Genomic DNA, 16,950 nt, shown 5'->3' with positions numbered 1-16,950 from the left:
GATTATGATCAACTTAATTTCCAAGAGGAAAGAGATAAAAAGACAAAAAGGATTTTACCAAATCTGTTCACAATGCGGAAGGATTGAGATATTGATTTTTAATTTGAAAGTTAACTCTGCATTCTGCAAGCTGTATCTGTAGCATACTGCCTGCCTGGATAAATAGTACTTAGTATGTAAGTCATTTCTAAGAGCTGGTTTTAGTGTTTAGGCTAATAATTCTAAGGCATTTCAAAATTGTATTTAGGTTATGAATTTTGTAGCCCTCCCTTTTAATTTTTTACCATTCAGATTAGCATTTTTATGTCTTAGGGCTTTTTAATACTTGCATCTTAAACCCCAGACTCCAGGCCCTGGCCATTGGTCTCAAGGTCAGCTTGCATCACACACTATCTTTCACCAGCTATGCTGTGCATATAAAGCTCCTTGCCATTTTCTCTTCCTGACCTTGGTTCTCTGAACTTAAATCTTTCAACTTATTATACGACTGCATGTTAAATATTCATATGTGTGGTCTTTTGCTGAAGACAGCTCTGTTCTTCATGGTCTTCAGTGAAGCTGAGGTATGCAGTTCTGCCCCAGGAGTTTTGGGGCACCTCTGCTGAACATGCAGGGGGCTCCAGGTCTTCTGGCCCAAATGTTTTCTCTCTTGAGGCCCAGAAAACACTGTGGAATTCCCTCCTGTAACTTCTACTTTCCTCCTAGGAATCTCACAAAATTACAGAGGGAATAATTCAATCACTATCATCTAAATTAAAGACAGTAAAACCAAATACCAAAACAAATGGGCAATAATAAACATTTTATATAAACTTGACAAGAGTATGAAGGCCTTGGCACTGATCAGGAAACAACACCCCCCTCACACACAAACACACACGCACTGACGACATAGAATGTTAAGATGTGTCTACTTTCAATCTGCAAAAAGAGGAGAGGTAAGCGAATAGGAGACATGTCAGAATTACATGTTCTTCTTGAAAACTAACAGACAAAAATGTGTTCCCCAAAAGGACACTCGCTGGACTACAAACTGAGAAATGTGTTAAACTGCAAGGAAAATGCAAAACAGTGTTTGTCAAATGATTTGTCTCTGTATCAAATTTTATCATCTTAAAATTGTTATCGATACTTTACACATAACAATGCTTATTTTTCATTGTACATCCAAGAAAAGTACCCAAATGTTGTTTGTGCTGATGTTGGTTCCTTAATCTTCAATTCTGTATTAAATATTTTTTAAAATGACGTTGGATCAAAACTCAGAAAGGAGCTTTAGGATCCATTTTGTATGTTGCATTATTAAGTCCTTAGGAACATATTGTATGGTGAATAGTATTATTTTCAGCTTAACCTGAGACAACAAAATCTAAAGGAAGTCAAAATGCTTGGCCAAGGTCATGCAGTGATCAGGATCGTGGTGGATGCTGGGAGAACACTGGATTCCTGGACTCCTGTGTCCACATTCACCTACAGGGACTGGCACTACATGCAGGCTGGCCTCACTCCTGGCCCTCACTGGAGAGCTTGGGGGACAGGACCAGACATGCAGGATCAGCCTTTATTGGACTCTCCGCCATGGCTCCATGAAGGTACAGTCAAGTTTTTTTAAAAAATGTGATGAATTCAGTGCTGTCCGGAACTGTCAGGCATGTAGTGGAGAAATCTGAATAGTTGGAGGCACACACAGTAGGAGGCTGATATGGCCACAGAGCCAAAGCCTTCCTCTCCAGGATAACTTGTATTAGAAATAGCTCAGCTATCGAGATTTCTGATCTTCTGTGTCTGTCTCTCGACCGGCTGCAATTGGCCCTTGATAACTTCATCAAGCTGTTACACAAGCCCTGTAGGACCTACATTTGTGTTCCTTTTTACATGAGGAAAAAAATAGCTCTCTACTTATGCAAAGCACTCGCTTTTATATGCAACCAAAAGTAGTCCTAACTGACACAAAGCACAAGAAGAAAAACATTCATTGGTGTTCTACTCTGAGTTGCAAATGATGACGGGAGAATATCCTTAAGTCCAGTAGACATTTGAATCGAGGGATGAAAAAAAGATGAAAGGATCATGAGAGATCTCCAGACTGGAGGTGTTTGCACAGCATCTTCATTGTATCTCAGTATTTTTGCTTACCAAGAAACACTGGATGGACATGCATTAGTGCTCTTTTCAATCTCAACTTCAGAACCTTGGGGGATAAATACTACCTTAGTCTCCCTTAACAGCTTACTGTCAAATGTTATGCAATTGGATATATTTATTTTTCAACATTAAAAACTGAAAATAGGAATTTTCATGTAGTAGGAGATTTTATGCCAACTGACTTTAAAAAGCAACATTATATATTATAATTTCTATTAAAATTTTATGTATTCAAATTTTAAGATTTAAAGGTAGAGGGATGGATAAAGTAGTATCACAAGGAAAGAGAATTTTGCCCACTGAACATGACTCATCCCTAGAACAACTGAGAGATTCAAGCAAATAGGTTTTGTAAGATTTAAGCTTTTGACCTTTCTCAAAACTTAATCTGCTTCTATATATGATTCTTAGCCCTGGGTCATTTCAAATGTAACCCCTGTTTCAAAAATCTCCATTTGTTTTTTCTCTCTTTTTTTTTTAAAACATTGCTAGAGTATTTAAACTAGCTTTCAGCATTGTTCCTGTTTAGTGGCTCCTTCTAGACATGACTAAAAACACCCGGAACTAGAAGCTATTCCATTAAAATAAATGCATTTTTCTAAATGACGACCAATGAACCATAACAGAATAGAACCTCCCCTCTCTGGAAGTGATCAGACAGGTTCAAAAAGAATATTTGATGGTGTGCCAGGCCAGCACATTGCTGCGATTATAAACACAAGGCCCACACCCGAAAGAGCCAGACTTTTCTTCTCTATTATAGACCAGCTGCCTCCCATAGTGAGCCTGAGTTAGCTCAAGATCAAAAGTCTCAGCTCCTTCTATGTGGGTTCTGGGACATTTCACAGTAGTGCAGGACCTGGGTAAAAGCATTAACAAAATGATTTGGGACCATGTCAAGAAGAAAGTGAGACCTAGGGCCATGTTTTCCAGTATCACTAAACCTTTTCTTATACTACACTGAGCTGTCCATTTAGAAATCTGTGTTGAACACAAGCTGCCTGCTTTATAATTCATTCAAACATCTATCCGTGGAGCAAATACCTATTGAGAAAATGTAATCAAGTTGTTATACTGAGCTGTGTATCCTGCTTCTGATGCTAATATTATGTTTTGTTGTTTGTTCAAACAACTTTTCTTCCCCTAAACAACTTCAAATACCTGTTTTGTATTTGTGTAGCGCATCTAGGGTGAAGGAAGTGTGTATTTATTCCATTCTATTTCACGTTTCATGTATCAGTTCTTTAAACTGTATATTCTGCTATTGTATATATTTTAGAACAACAAACAAAGCCTTAATTTCTTTTGTATGAGCTATCAAGCCAAAGCACCGTGTTTATTTTATGGTGCAGGGATATAATATATATATTTACTGCAATAATAGAACCTCGGTTGGAATGGAATTTCAAGGTAATCCAGATGAAAGTCCTATTTTGCAACACATCAAAAAGCAGCGCTTTCAACTGCAAGATGGATAACAGAATTCCTGGAGAGCTACTCACTCTGCTGCACTGACACCTGCACCTGGTGTTTCTCCCTCTGCCCTCAAGGGCCACAGAAAAGCCTAAATGTTCTTTCATATAACAGCCCTGAAAGGCTGAGAAAAGAGTTCCCTCCACACCTGCCAATCTGTCTCCACCCTGGTCTCAAGCGATTTGTCTCCTGTTCAAGATAAACCTCCGTTCTTTCAGAGGATCCTCATAGGCCATGCTCTTCTCACCCATCTTTACCCTTCTCCTCTGGATGTGTCTTTTTTTGTCTATGTTCCTCTTAAAGAGTGGACACGAGCTGTAGGTGTGATGTGTCAATTCGATTCCCTGTTCCTCCCAAGGTTGGCATCACTCACATTTGCATTCTTGGCCTCCGTTATTCTCTGTGCTCTCATACTGAGCCTTCAGCCAATTAATACTGCAGATCTTTCTTGTAAAGGCTGCTCTGCACCCTCTAAAACCCATCCATCATGGGCGCTTATCTTTTGGACTTAGTGTGGGCTTTTATAATTCCATTATACTTCACATCCTCAGGCTTTCTTTTAACCTTTTCAAGAGCATCTCAGTTTCTGAAATGTTTCAGTGGGAGTCTGATCATTTCATGACTCTGTTCAAAAAACTTCAAAAAATACCTAGAAATCCACCCGATTAAGGTGAACTATTCCCAGCCTAGGATTTAATTCCCTCCTACCAGTCCCTCACTGGACTTTCCAGTCTCATTTCCTGATCAGAAGTTGCACCTGTGTGGCCAGGAATACCCACCCAGCCCCCAACAAAAGAGAAAACAATCTAAGTCACACGTTTTCTGTAGTGAATCAGGGACTACATTATCTACCAAGACAGCTTCTGAATTGGTACGAGGCAAAGGAGGTAGCATTTGGGAAAGCTCATTTACAAAAATTAAGCTTTAAGGAATAAGGTAACTGTTTTCCCAGGCAAAGTGATCTACTTCCTGTAAAATGTTTTTCAGCCTTCATGCTTTGGGATATACACTATTAATTATCACTGTATTTAAAGGTTTTTTTTTAAAAATCACACTTCAAATTGTTGAAATACCTTTGATCTTGAATTATCCACCTCTGTGAAATTCCTCCTGTGTCCTCCTTCACTAAAATCTCATCACATTTTATTTCCTTCATGCAAAAGGAACTTACTGTAGAGTGGATTTCTATGCTTTGTTTTTTTCCTTTCATCTTATATCTCAACCCCCAAACTATAAGATTCTTGAATATTGTTTGTTTCATACTCATTTTTAACATCAATATCAACTAACACAAGCTGCTGCATGATTATTAGTTATATTGAGTTAAATCAGTGCTTCTTTCATCTTACAGTTTCTCATACACCGAATCTATCAGAAATCGATGTTTGTGAAGAAGTCAAAGGAATGCTCTTCTATTTTGTAAATCATTTTAGAAATGATGGAGTTCTTATCTTGAATCATTCTTTGAAATTTGAAATGGGAACAAAAGAGAGAGAGAAAGTCATATTGTATCATGAGTGTTCCAGGGGCAAAATAACGACCAGGAAGGTAAACGACAAAAGACGTGCAGTCCCAACAGGACAACAGCACTATGTGTTTCCCGGATTTTTAAGAAGCAGAAGCAAATCAACCTGCATCTTGGGTATCTGATTCCCTCTTTGAACTTAATTTGAGTCATGACATTGCATGATGCACGAGGCCATCTTTCACTGGCTCTAAGCCAGATCAATCAGTGCATCCCTATCAGAACCGTTTCCAGGATCCAGGAAGATGGAAAGCAGAACTGAGGACCATTAAATTCCATTTGGCTATTGCCATATTGTATGAAAGCGCAGATAAAGCCTATGTCCAGATTTACTTAAATTACAGTATGATGTCTTCTCTGTCTTCTGGCATGTCACTCAGTGTAGTCAGTTTCTTATATTGCTATGTGTGTAAGTTATAAATTCATGAACTTCAATATTTGTGTTCACATATGTAATTCACTTGTACCAAATTAGTAATATGGGAAAAATACTGATACTTAATCTCAATGCCCCCTTGAGAATTTCAGGTAATCAGAACAAGGCCTCAGGACGTTTATTTACCTAATGGACCCGAGGTAACATGAATTAAATATTAAAGAATAGAAAAGAGATGGAAAATAGGAAAGTTTGCAACAAGTGAGGAATCAACCTAAATGAATAGGACAAAGGGAAAGTAGTGAGATTATATGTGATATGAGAGTCTTATTGTTTATTTATGTCATCTGAAATATCAGAGTCACATAGACATGCATTCGACTGACATTCTTTACAACAGCATGAATAAGCTGCATGAATAATAGATGGCAACACATCAACAAGAACAACATCCTGGTAAATGAGTAAGGCCGAGACAACAGCGAGACCTTAATGGTCTAATGTACCTATCATTCCATCTCTTCAGTGGCAAGTTCTCTCTCTCTTTTCAATTTTTCTCTTTTCCTGAAATGTGTTTTTGCCTTATTAGCAAGAGCTTTATCCTTCATGTATTATTTTCCTACAAAATGATCTTTAGGTTCAAGTCAAAAATATTACAAACGTGTGTTAGATGTACATTGATCGCATCACTTGTGCAACTCACCAAAATCAAAGTGTTAATGTTACAGAAGCTTGATTGAACCAAGCAGGATTTTCATATTTTCTTTAAAGTGGATACATGGAAATAATGTAATATGTAAAGTTATTTTATGATTCAATATCTATTTTAAGTCTGACAATGTTTAATCAAAATTGATTAACATGTGAGATTAGACATCTTAAAACATTACTAAAAATCAAAAAGTATCTTTTGTTTTATGTTAACCTTGACAATTTTTAAATTATTGTCCTTTCATAGATTTCTGTAATTCAGTTAGAAATGCTGTACAAATATCTATACGAAGAATCATCATGATAAATTTTTTTCCCAAAGATTTTATTTCCCCAACAGTTTATTTCTAAAAAGACTGTTAAAGATTAACCATTGAGGAGTACTTGTAAACTAAGAGAGGGGGAAAGTAACATTAACACATTGGTAACAAATATTTAGTTTACAGTATTGTTTAAAAATATTTGAAATAGCTTTGAGCAAACATAAAGCTCATTTATATTCTAGAATATTCATTTAAGCTATTTCTATGTTAAAATATCAATTCTATAATTTTTCTAGTCTGACAAATTAGTGCACCGATTTCCGGGCATAGGTTTGAAATAAAATATGAGATTGACTACTGTAAATACCGGTTTGAGAAAAAAAACACAAAAATGTCTACTTTCAAAACAAATTTTATTCTAACATGTACTGTATTTTACATCTACTTAGAAAACTTCTAGTATAAAGGAAACTCTTGTGTATTTTAGGACTCAGACCATATCTATAAATCTATAACTTAAATGAACAGAAAATCACTCTATTCAATATCATGAAATCTGTATATTTAGTTAGCCTTCAAATATAAATCTGTAAATACTTATTAAAAAATAAATATTCTAATTCAGCACTGATCACACCCATATGCATATAAATACATTAATTGTTTTTAGGTTTAGCCAAAAGTATCATAAAATAAAAAATCTTACGTAAGTATGAGTTAAAATCTCTAGGGCATTGTTTACGGCACCAGAAACCTGGTGAATACAATTAAAAACTTAAGTCAATATGATATAACTTAGACATGAATATTTTCTTTTGCCACTGATTATCTTATGAAGGAAAGCAGAAAGTTATGAGTCTTATAATTACTGTAGTAAGTACATTATACCAAAGATGAATTTTGATTTCATAAAACATCTTCCTGGAAAGTACGTGATCCATCTAGGTGCAAAGTAGAATGGTAACAAATATACTGGTGACCTTACAGCTATTCAGGGATTTAGATTAATAGAAATTTACATGGGAAACTATTAAATGAAATTAATCTAAAAAGTAAGTCATAGGACATCCCTGGCCCATTGATATTTGCATGCATTGTCTTCTGTCCTACTCAAAACCATAGCTTCCTGGAATAAAACTTACTTCTGGGCAGAGTTTCTACTAGACTGCTAGCCAAGCATTAGAATGGAAGCAACACTGAGTACATGTTTCTTCTTGTTGTAGATATTTACACTGGGAGTAAGCCCCACTATTTACAGTGTATATTTGTGATTTCCACCTGGTCTGATCCCTCTGAGTTAACAATATTATTAGACTTTGTTTTTATTTTTTTTTCTTAGAAGTCGTGAACACTGCTCTCTCACAGAAGGGTAGGAGTCACAGTCTAAGTCTTCTTGAATTCAGTGTCATCCATAGCAGTGAATTCAGTATTATCCATAGCAGTGACTATACGTTAAAATAACGTGGGATGATCTGCATTTTAAATACTAATGCCAGGAGAATCTGGTTCAATTGGTCTGGGAATGGTAGTAGTTAATCAGTACGCTGTTAAAGGTCCTCAAGTGAAACAAATTTCAGCCAGAGTTGAAACCACCAGCATATACAATTCCCAGCACACACACATGACACAGAAAAATGATTAGTTATGAAAAAAATATTCAAAAGAAAATCACCTTAAAGAATCAGAGAAAATAGCTGTCAACAAAATGTATCTCCTGCAAGAAACAGGAGAAAATTTGAAAATTGCCTTTAAGATCTTTCTTGACATTTCAATTTTTCTCTTTTCCTGAAATGTGTTTTTGCCTTATTAGCAAGAGCTTTATCCTTCATGTATTATTTTCCTACAAAACGATCTTTAGGTTCAAGTCAAAAATATTACAAACGTGTGTTAGATGTACATTGATCGCATCACTTGTGCAACTCACCAAAATCAAAGTGTTAATGTTACAGAAGCTTGATTGAACCAAGCAGGATTTTCATATTTTCTTTAAAGTGGATACATGGAAATAATGTAATATGTAAAGTTATTTTATGATTCAATATCTATTTTAAGTCTGACAATGTTTAATCAAAATTGATTAACATGTGAGATTAGACATCTTAAAACATTACTAAAAATCAAAAAGTATCTTTTGTTTTATGTTAACCTTGACAATTTTTAAATTATTGTCCTTTCATAGATTTCTGTAATTCAGTTAGAAATGCTGTACAAATATCTATACGAAGAATCATCATGATAAATTTTTTTCCCAAAGATTTTATTTCCCCAACAGTTTATTTCTAAAAAGACTGTTAAAGATTAACCATTGAGGAGTACTTGTAAACTAAGAGAGGGGGAAAGTAACATTAACACATTGGTAACAAATATTTAGTTTACAGTATTGTTTAAAAATATTTGAAATAGCTTTGAGCAAACATAAAGCTCATTTATATTCTAGAATATTCATTTAAGCTATTTCTATGTTAAAATATCAATTCTATAATTTTTCTAGTCTGACAAATTAGTGCACCGATTTCCGGGCATAGGTTTGAAATAAAATATGAGATTGACTACTGTAAATACCGGTTTGAGAAAAAAAACACAAAAATGTCTACTTTCAAAACAAATTTTATTCTAACATGTACTGTATTTTACATCTACTTAGAAAACTTCTAGTATAAAGGAAACTCTTGTGTATTTTAGGACTCAGACCATATCTATAAATCTATAACTTAAATGAACAGAAAATCACTCTATTCAATATCATGAAATCTGTATATTTAGTTAGCCTTCAAATATAAATCTGTAAATACTTATTAAAAAATAAATATTCTAATTCAGCACTGATCACACCCATATGCATATAAATACATTAATTGTTTTTAGGTTTAGCCAAAAGTATCATAAAATAAATAAATCTTACGTAAGTATAAGTTAAAACCTCTAGGGCATTGTTTACGGCACCAGAAACCTGGTGAATACAATTAAAAACTTAAGTCAATATGATATAACTTAGACATGAATATTTTCTTTTGCCACTGATTATCTTATGAAGGAAAGCAGAAAGTTATGAGTCTTATAATTACTGTAGTAAGTACATTATACCAAAGATGAATTTTGATTTCATAAAACATCTTCCTGGAAAGTACTTGATCCATCTAGGTGCAAAGTAGAATGGTAACAAATATACTGGTGACCTTACAGCTATTCAGGGATTTAGATTAATAGAAATTTACATGGGAAACTATTAAATGAAATTAATCTAAAAAGTAAGTCATACGACATCCCTGGCCCATTGATATTTGCATGCATTGTCTTCTGTCCTACTCAAAACCATAGCTTCCTGGAATAAAACTTACTTCTGGGCAGAGTTTCTACTAGACTGCTAGCCAAGCATTAGAATGGAAGCAACACTGAGTACATGTTTCTTCTTGTTGTAGATATTTACACTGGGAGTAAGCCCCACTATTTACAGTGTATATTTGTGATTTCCACCTGGTCTGATCCCTCTGAGTTAACAATATTATTAGACTTTGTTTTTATTTTTTTTTCTTAGAAGTCGTGAACACTGCTCTCTCACAGAAGGGTAGGAGTCACAGTCTAAGTCTTCTTGAATTCAGTGTCATCCATAGCAGTGAATTCAGTATTATCCATAGCAGTGACTATACGTTAAAATAACGTGGGATGATCTGCATTTTAAATACTAATGCCAGGAGAATCTGGTTCAATTGGTCTGGGAATGGTAGTAGTTAATCAGTACGCTGTTAAAGGTCCTCAAGTGAAACAAATTTCAGCCAGAGTTGAAACCACCAGCATATACAATTCCCAGCACACACACATGACACAGAAAAATGATTAGTTATGAAAAAAATATTCAAAAGAAAATCACCTTAAAGAATCAGAGAAAATAGCTGTCAACAAAATGTATCTCCTGCAAGAAACAGGAGAAAATTTGAAAATTGCCTTTAAGATCTTTCTTGACAGGATTCTATAACCAATTGCATCTATTAAACAATGGTTTACCTTCAAATAAGTAGAGTGGATAAATCTACAAAATACACCAAGGTATTGGAACAGTATAATTACTGTTGTTGTTTTCAAAAGTTCAACAATAAGGCATTATGTTTAAATTTATAAAAAGTAAGATGATTAATATTGAGAGATATTTTTATTTACATATTGAGAAAATGTTATGAATGCAGAAATATTTTAAAAACTTAAGATAAAGGAAAAGTTTAAGGAGCAAGGAATAAATGAATGTATACTAGATACTCGAACTTCAAATAATAATCCATCTATATTTTTAAAGATAATTTCATAGTACAGTTAGATACATAGTACTGACTTGTGATAAAATTATCTGGTTGTATATAGATATTTGTCACTTTTCCTCTTTTTGTCGGCCAATCCTCCCAGGCTGCTTCCCGCTTTTGCACAAGACTTTGTGCTATGTGGAGTATCTCTCTACATTTTCCTTTACAAAAATCAAAGTGTGCAGTCCCTTCTTTCCTTAAGCCCCTTGGCATTCAAAATGAAATCATGTCCCAAAGTCACCACCAAGAATTTTGAATATTACCAACAATATAATAGCACCAAGAACTTTGAAACTTGAGTGGATGGTGTAAAGATAAAAGTTTAATATTTGCATCTAAGGTTTTAATAGTCCAGTAAATGATGTACTAGGAAGGCTGAATCCAGGGGTGGCTTTCTCTGAATTCTCTAAATCTTTTCATATACCTCCATTTCATTGATCAGTTTTCAATTTTTTCCTTTCAATGGCTTAAGCTTTAAAAGTTTAAGCTTTAAACTTTTCTTTTTCACTTGGGGTCCTTGAGTGGAAGCACAATTAAAGCATTTTTATTAACATAAGCAGAAAAATAAGTCAGGATAACAATAGGAAACTTATAAATGTGTTCTTTTCCAGAACTGTTTTAGCAGCCTTAGCATATAAGGGGATTACCTAAAACAGAGAAAACAATTCTCATCTCACTTTCTACTTACCCAATTTTCATTGTCTCTAGACCTGGAACTTAGAGCCAAGCCTAAAATAGGAGTCAACTATACTCAGAAAAAAATGACATAGGAATAGAATTGTTAAACATTTATATCAGCGATATTTGTGAGACTTTTCATAGAAATGAATTCTGAGGGTGCTCAAATAACCAGGAAATATTACTCAGGGTGGGTGAATATTTCCAAGTGGACGCTTACCCAAAGATTCTGGAAAGAATAGGTTATTTTGAGCAGTTGGACGTGTTTCTACTTGTTTAATAAGCATGTTGGCTAAAAAATTGGGATTAGGCTCAGCGGAAAACTATGAGAATATGATGCCAAAAATCCATTGGATTTAAGGTAGGGAGGATACAAAAACTTTGGAATATGGATGTCTGTCAAGATTATGACTTGCCTAACCGTTCGCTAGGTTGCTTTGGGTATGGATACGGTGTATGGATAGGTACTCTATAAATGGGAAATACGTATGCATATTTGTGTTCATATTCATACTTGCAATGTGGTAACCTAGAAAATGACTGTTATACTCCCTGGCACAAAGTGTACAAGAAAGCAAAGGGTATATCGTGTAGTCAGGCACTAGCCTAGTCATTTTCACATGTATTACGTACTTTACTGCTCATTACAACCATGAGTGATAGAATTTATTGCCCCCGTTTTCCAGATCAATACATTGAGCTTAGGGAATTCAGGTAATTTGCCCGAGCTGACATAGCTAATAACTGGAAGGTGTGAAATCTAAGCCAGCATCTGTTAATTCCAAAGCTCCTGCACTTCCGGGATAACACACTGCCAGTCTGGGTATTCGTTATCCTGCTAGCCAAACGCCGAAAGTTTCTTTTAACTGAGGAAGAGTTACTATTCCATGCCTTAAATTGCCAGACACAATGAGATTTTAAAGCCAAATTAAATAGAATAGTCTCACGCATTCTCCTGAGTTCCCTGCAGCAAAGACTTAGTGAAATGTCAAGGTTGTAGCCGGGCAGTCTTAACTGAAATGTACTTCTCTTCCTGGATGAAGTCAGCAAAACCCAAAACACGTGGTAATGTAAAATCTGTAAGCCCATTCCTAAAGTTTTTAATTAATCTGTACATTACTCTAGTTTTCAAAAAGACTATTTCTTTGTGGTTCACAGGGAAAAAACGTTAAGCTGGTAGCACTAACATTTTAAAATAAATTTCATGAATGGATAATACAAAGATATTATAACCATGACTTATTACCAACTTTAAATCCTGAGATTAATAGATATTGCTAAATAGGACGGTTTTTCAGAATTTTATCGCAGAGTTTTCAAAATCTATATCCTTGTTTAAGAGAATATATCAAAAATACATTTTTGCATCTGTGACATGTTTTGTGGCCTCAATTTTATATACTCAAAGTGATGTTCTTACCAAATACACCTAGAACATCAAGATAGTTGGCATAATGTTGCTGTTATAGATTATTATCAGATTCATCTCTGCTCTAAAGATTTTTCAACGGATGTTGTGTACAAATGCCTCAGTAATAGAATTTCTAGAACCACTAGAAGAATAAAAGAGAATTTAGTAAATTTTCAATGAATGAAAACATAAGCCATTCTTTTTCTCTGAAAAAGAATTACTGAGATGCTTTGATACCCTTATTAGGTAACTTTCTCTCCTTGAGTCTTTGTCTGGAAAATTCTCTCTGGGGTCTGAAGATACTCAGGGTAATGTGGTGGGAATTAGTACAACAGTTCATTTTATTCGTCAAATACATATCGTCAGGCACTGTGTTCAGTTCTGGGGTGACAATGGTAAGCAAAAAGCAGACATGGCCTCTATCCTAATGGAATATACAATGTATGGCTAGGAATTCCACACGAGTTGGGACATCCTACTATAGCTTTTTTCTATGAATTAAAAAAAAAAAAATCCCAGGTAATACTGATAAGCGATTAGCCACACCATTTGTACGAAGAATCGTGCTAGACCATGGCACGAGCTCTCCAGAGATAGTGTCTTTAGAGATGGCCTCTGTAAGCCTTGGAAGACAGTGGGAGCCAATGAGGCTCGCAGTATACAAATCATGGGAGTGTGGGTTGCTTGGGACATTAACACCTCTTCATGTGGGCAAGCCACCACCCCTCCGAAAATATTTGGTGAGAACTGCCCTGAGGTTTGGAAGAAAGTCAACAGCCCTTGATTCTGGACAGAGCTATTATTCTAGTGAGTGAATGGAATAGGCCAAAAAAAAAAAAAAATCACTTCATTTTCTCCTTGACAAGTATTCAGGGCCTCAGGGCTGGCTCGTCCATACCTTCGGTATCCTGTAGCAAGCTCAAGTTCAGTCTTCACAAACTGAAACTCTCGAGCTAATAAAGACCTCGTTCCACGGGCAGTATTGGGTAAGACAGACATTACCCGTTTGGAATTCTAGTTGGGAGAGGCCGGAGAAGGTGAAGGACTCAGCCTCACATCAGAGGGCATGCCTCTACCTTAACTGGTTTAAGTACAGGAGGAATAGAAAGCTGATACTGCCGGATGAAGCATTCACTGTTTCATTCGCTCAGAAACCCACTTCAAAGGCTTGTTATGTGTAATGATGCGTCACTCTGTTGATAGATGAGCATGAATTCCTTATACTATGAGATGATGTGTGGAAGTCAGTCACCTCACTAATAAGCAGAGAGACCCTCCATCCCATAGATCTTTTTTTGAAACTGAAGTGTAGTTAATTTATAATGTTGTGTTCATTTCAAGTGTACAGCGCAATGAAGAGATGCAGTCATGTATATAAATGAATATAGACATATATATTCTTTTTCAGATTGTTTTCCATTATAGGCTCATCCCATAGATATTAAGTTGGTTTTCCTGATAGCGACACACATATCAATAATTTTTTTTTCTGTGTGAAAATATTATAAGTTGTTAATTTTGGTGATGAAAGTTAAGGAAACGTAAAATAGTCTATGAAAGTATTGCTTTGGTGGCTGAAAACAGACATTTAGATTTAATAAAGGAGCATCATACCTTGTATTTATGAAATCATTCAGTATCTAAAGGGATCACTTTGAATCTTTAATTACATTTTATTGCATTTATGAAGTAAATTAAATGCAATAATGTTATTCACAAATTCGGTGATTTACAAAGTACATATACATTTTATAAATATCCAGGATCTTCTGTACCGATTCTTTATAAAAGTGCCAGCGCATTACTTTATTTGTAATTATAATTCTTCTAAAGTCTTTTCTGTTAACTAAAAGGAAAATCAACTGAATAATGATATAAGCCATAATGGAACAGGAAAGAAGTCAGTGGGATATTAAAACTTCCCAGGCCTCTCTGTGGTCTTAAATATTCCTTTGATTTCCACAAAAAGTCTTTAAAATTTGGTAGCCAGGCGATGTGCAAAAAAGAAGAGATTGGCCTCACTCAGTACGCCTGGAAAGCTCCATATGCAAATTGCAGTTCACAGGAGACAATCCACAAATTACACTTTTGACTTTATATCAGAATTCCATTTTGTTTTCCTGTTTATATCACATTTGCTTTCTTATCTCACAACTGGCTTTTGGCACCCAATTCAAGCCAGACGTTTTCAGCACCCTCCTCATTTAACACGTATTTCCCTGATCTCCAACCAAATGCACCCCTTCCCAGCACGGGGCTATGACATTTCGTAAGGGAACTCTGAGTAATTAAAAGATGTAACGAGTATGTCTTTGCTAGAAGTTTATCAGTTGACAGTTTTATAAACAAAAGGGTGAGTCACTATTCAAAGGAAAGTTTAGCATCACTTCCTTGCCTTTTTCGTTATTTGGCTTCAGCAACTTAAAACTCTCTCTCTCTCTCTCTCTCTCTCTGTGAGTGGGGCTCTATATAGGAAGTACATTCAGGGACTGAGTTTGTAGATATTAACATCATGTGTAAGTGGATTCCTCATATGAGAACCAACACAGTCCCTCTTTAAACAAACTAGGGGAATGACTACTTCCACAGATTCTTTCTGTCTGGTCAGGAAAATGTCTGGAGATAAAACTACTGTGAGATAATTCTTTCTATGATAAGCATACGGATGACAGCTTAACAGTGCTTTGAGAAAGGACAGATATGCATCTCTGTTAAGCAGATATATGACATTGATATTTTTATCAGCCATTTCCTTTAGTATTTTACTCAAAATGCACTCAGCTGTTAACTTTCTAGCCAGAAAAACATTCAAATGAATAGATAATCCTCAGGCACTTGAAGCCCACTTTAGCCACTGAACTACAAGTGGCTTACCACTGACCCAAGTTTCTGGGGTCTAATCCGAGGGATTTTGTACACCGTCAGTTGTTTTTTTTTTTTTTTTCTGGAGGGAAAAAATGATTAAAGTACAGCAACTCGGCCCATGATGCATAATTAACAAATTCTATTTTTAAATTAATAAACTCTACCGTCCCTCCCAGTTCAGTGATTAAAGTCAAACAACTCAGCTCCTTGCACAACAACGGGGACCACTGGCTTAAGACTTTATTTACAGGGTAAAGAGCAGATATAGGCCACAATGAACAGCCTTCAGTCCTGAACGCTGTGGGAAGGGAAGCTGGAAAGATGAGGATAACAATGCCTTGTGGAAGAAGGAAGAGAATTCAGATTAGATGGAAACCAGTGGGGTTTTTGCTGAGGATGAGTGGCATTTGTGAAGCTTTCCCATACAGCATCATATTTAATCAGTAATCTATTGTCTACAGATTTTAGGTGGAGACCTTTTACACATTATAAAAAATATATATATATACATTTATACTTACATGTATCTTGTATACATATATATATAGAATATACATGCATAACAATATACATATTTTGTAATGTATTAATATTATATAGTATAATATGTATATTGGTCAGTAGGGTATGGTAAGTAAATTTCAGTCACACTTCAAGCTTAAAAAAGTTTGAGTAAGTGCAATCACAACAGTAAATTCTCTCTGTTCCCTTCCACAAGTTTCTCTTGGCCTTTGAGTGTGTAGCTCCAGAGCTAATAATCCATTAAGCCATATCTGTGGCTACCAAAAGGAGTTTGGAAATCAGGATGGTGCCGTTGCCATCACAATCCATGGACTTAGAAACACAGCTGTCTCCACTGGGCACAATTCTCAAAGATGTGAGCACACATTACTCCCCTAATCACGAGGACAGAGCAGAGCTGTGTGTTAAGTTCTGTGAACTGACAGCAGCTATACATAAACCAGCCACATGCACGTAGCTATAGATATAGGTACAGGTATATACACAGGTATGGCTGTGGATGGATATAGACACAGATGTATAACTACAAATACAGATATAGATATGGAAGACAGAGAGAGGGAGTCCCCAAAGCAACCACATACTTTTTCCCTTTTGTTTGACACGAGGTCATGTCTTGAGAATTTTAGAATCCTGGGGTTCATTTTCTCATTAAGAATATAATCATTCATACCTGAAGCCAGAACTGC

This window comes from Neophocaena asiaeorientalis, unplaced genomic scaffold, assembly GCF_003031525.2.
Source record: "Neophocaena asiaeorientalis asiaeorientalis breed wild unplaced genomic scaffold, Neophocaena_asiaeorientalis_V1.1 scaffold684, whole genome shotgun sequence".
NCBI lineage: Eukaryota > Metazoa > Chordata > Mammalia > Artiodactyla > Phocoenidae > Neophocaena > Neophocaena asiaeorientalis.
The sequence above is the reverse complement of the archived record's forward strand: the minus strand, read 5'-3'. Positions refer to the sequence as shown.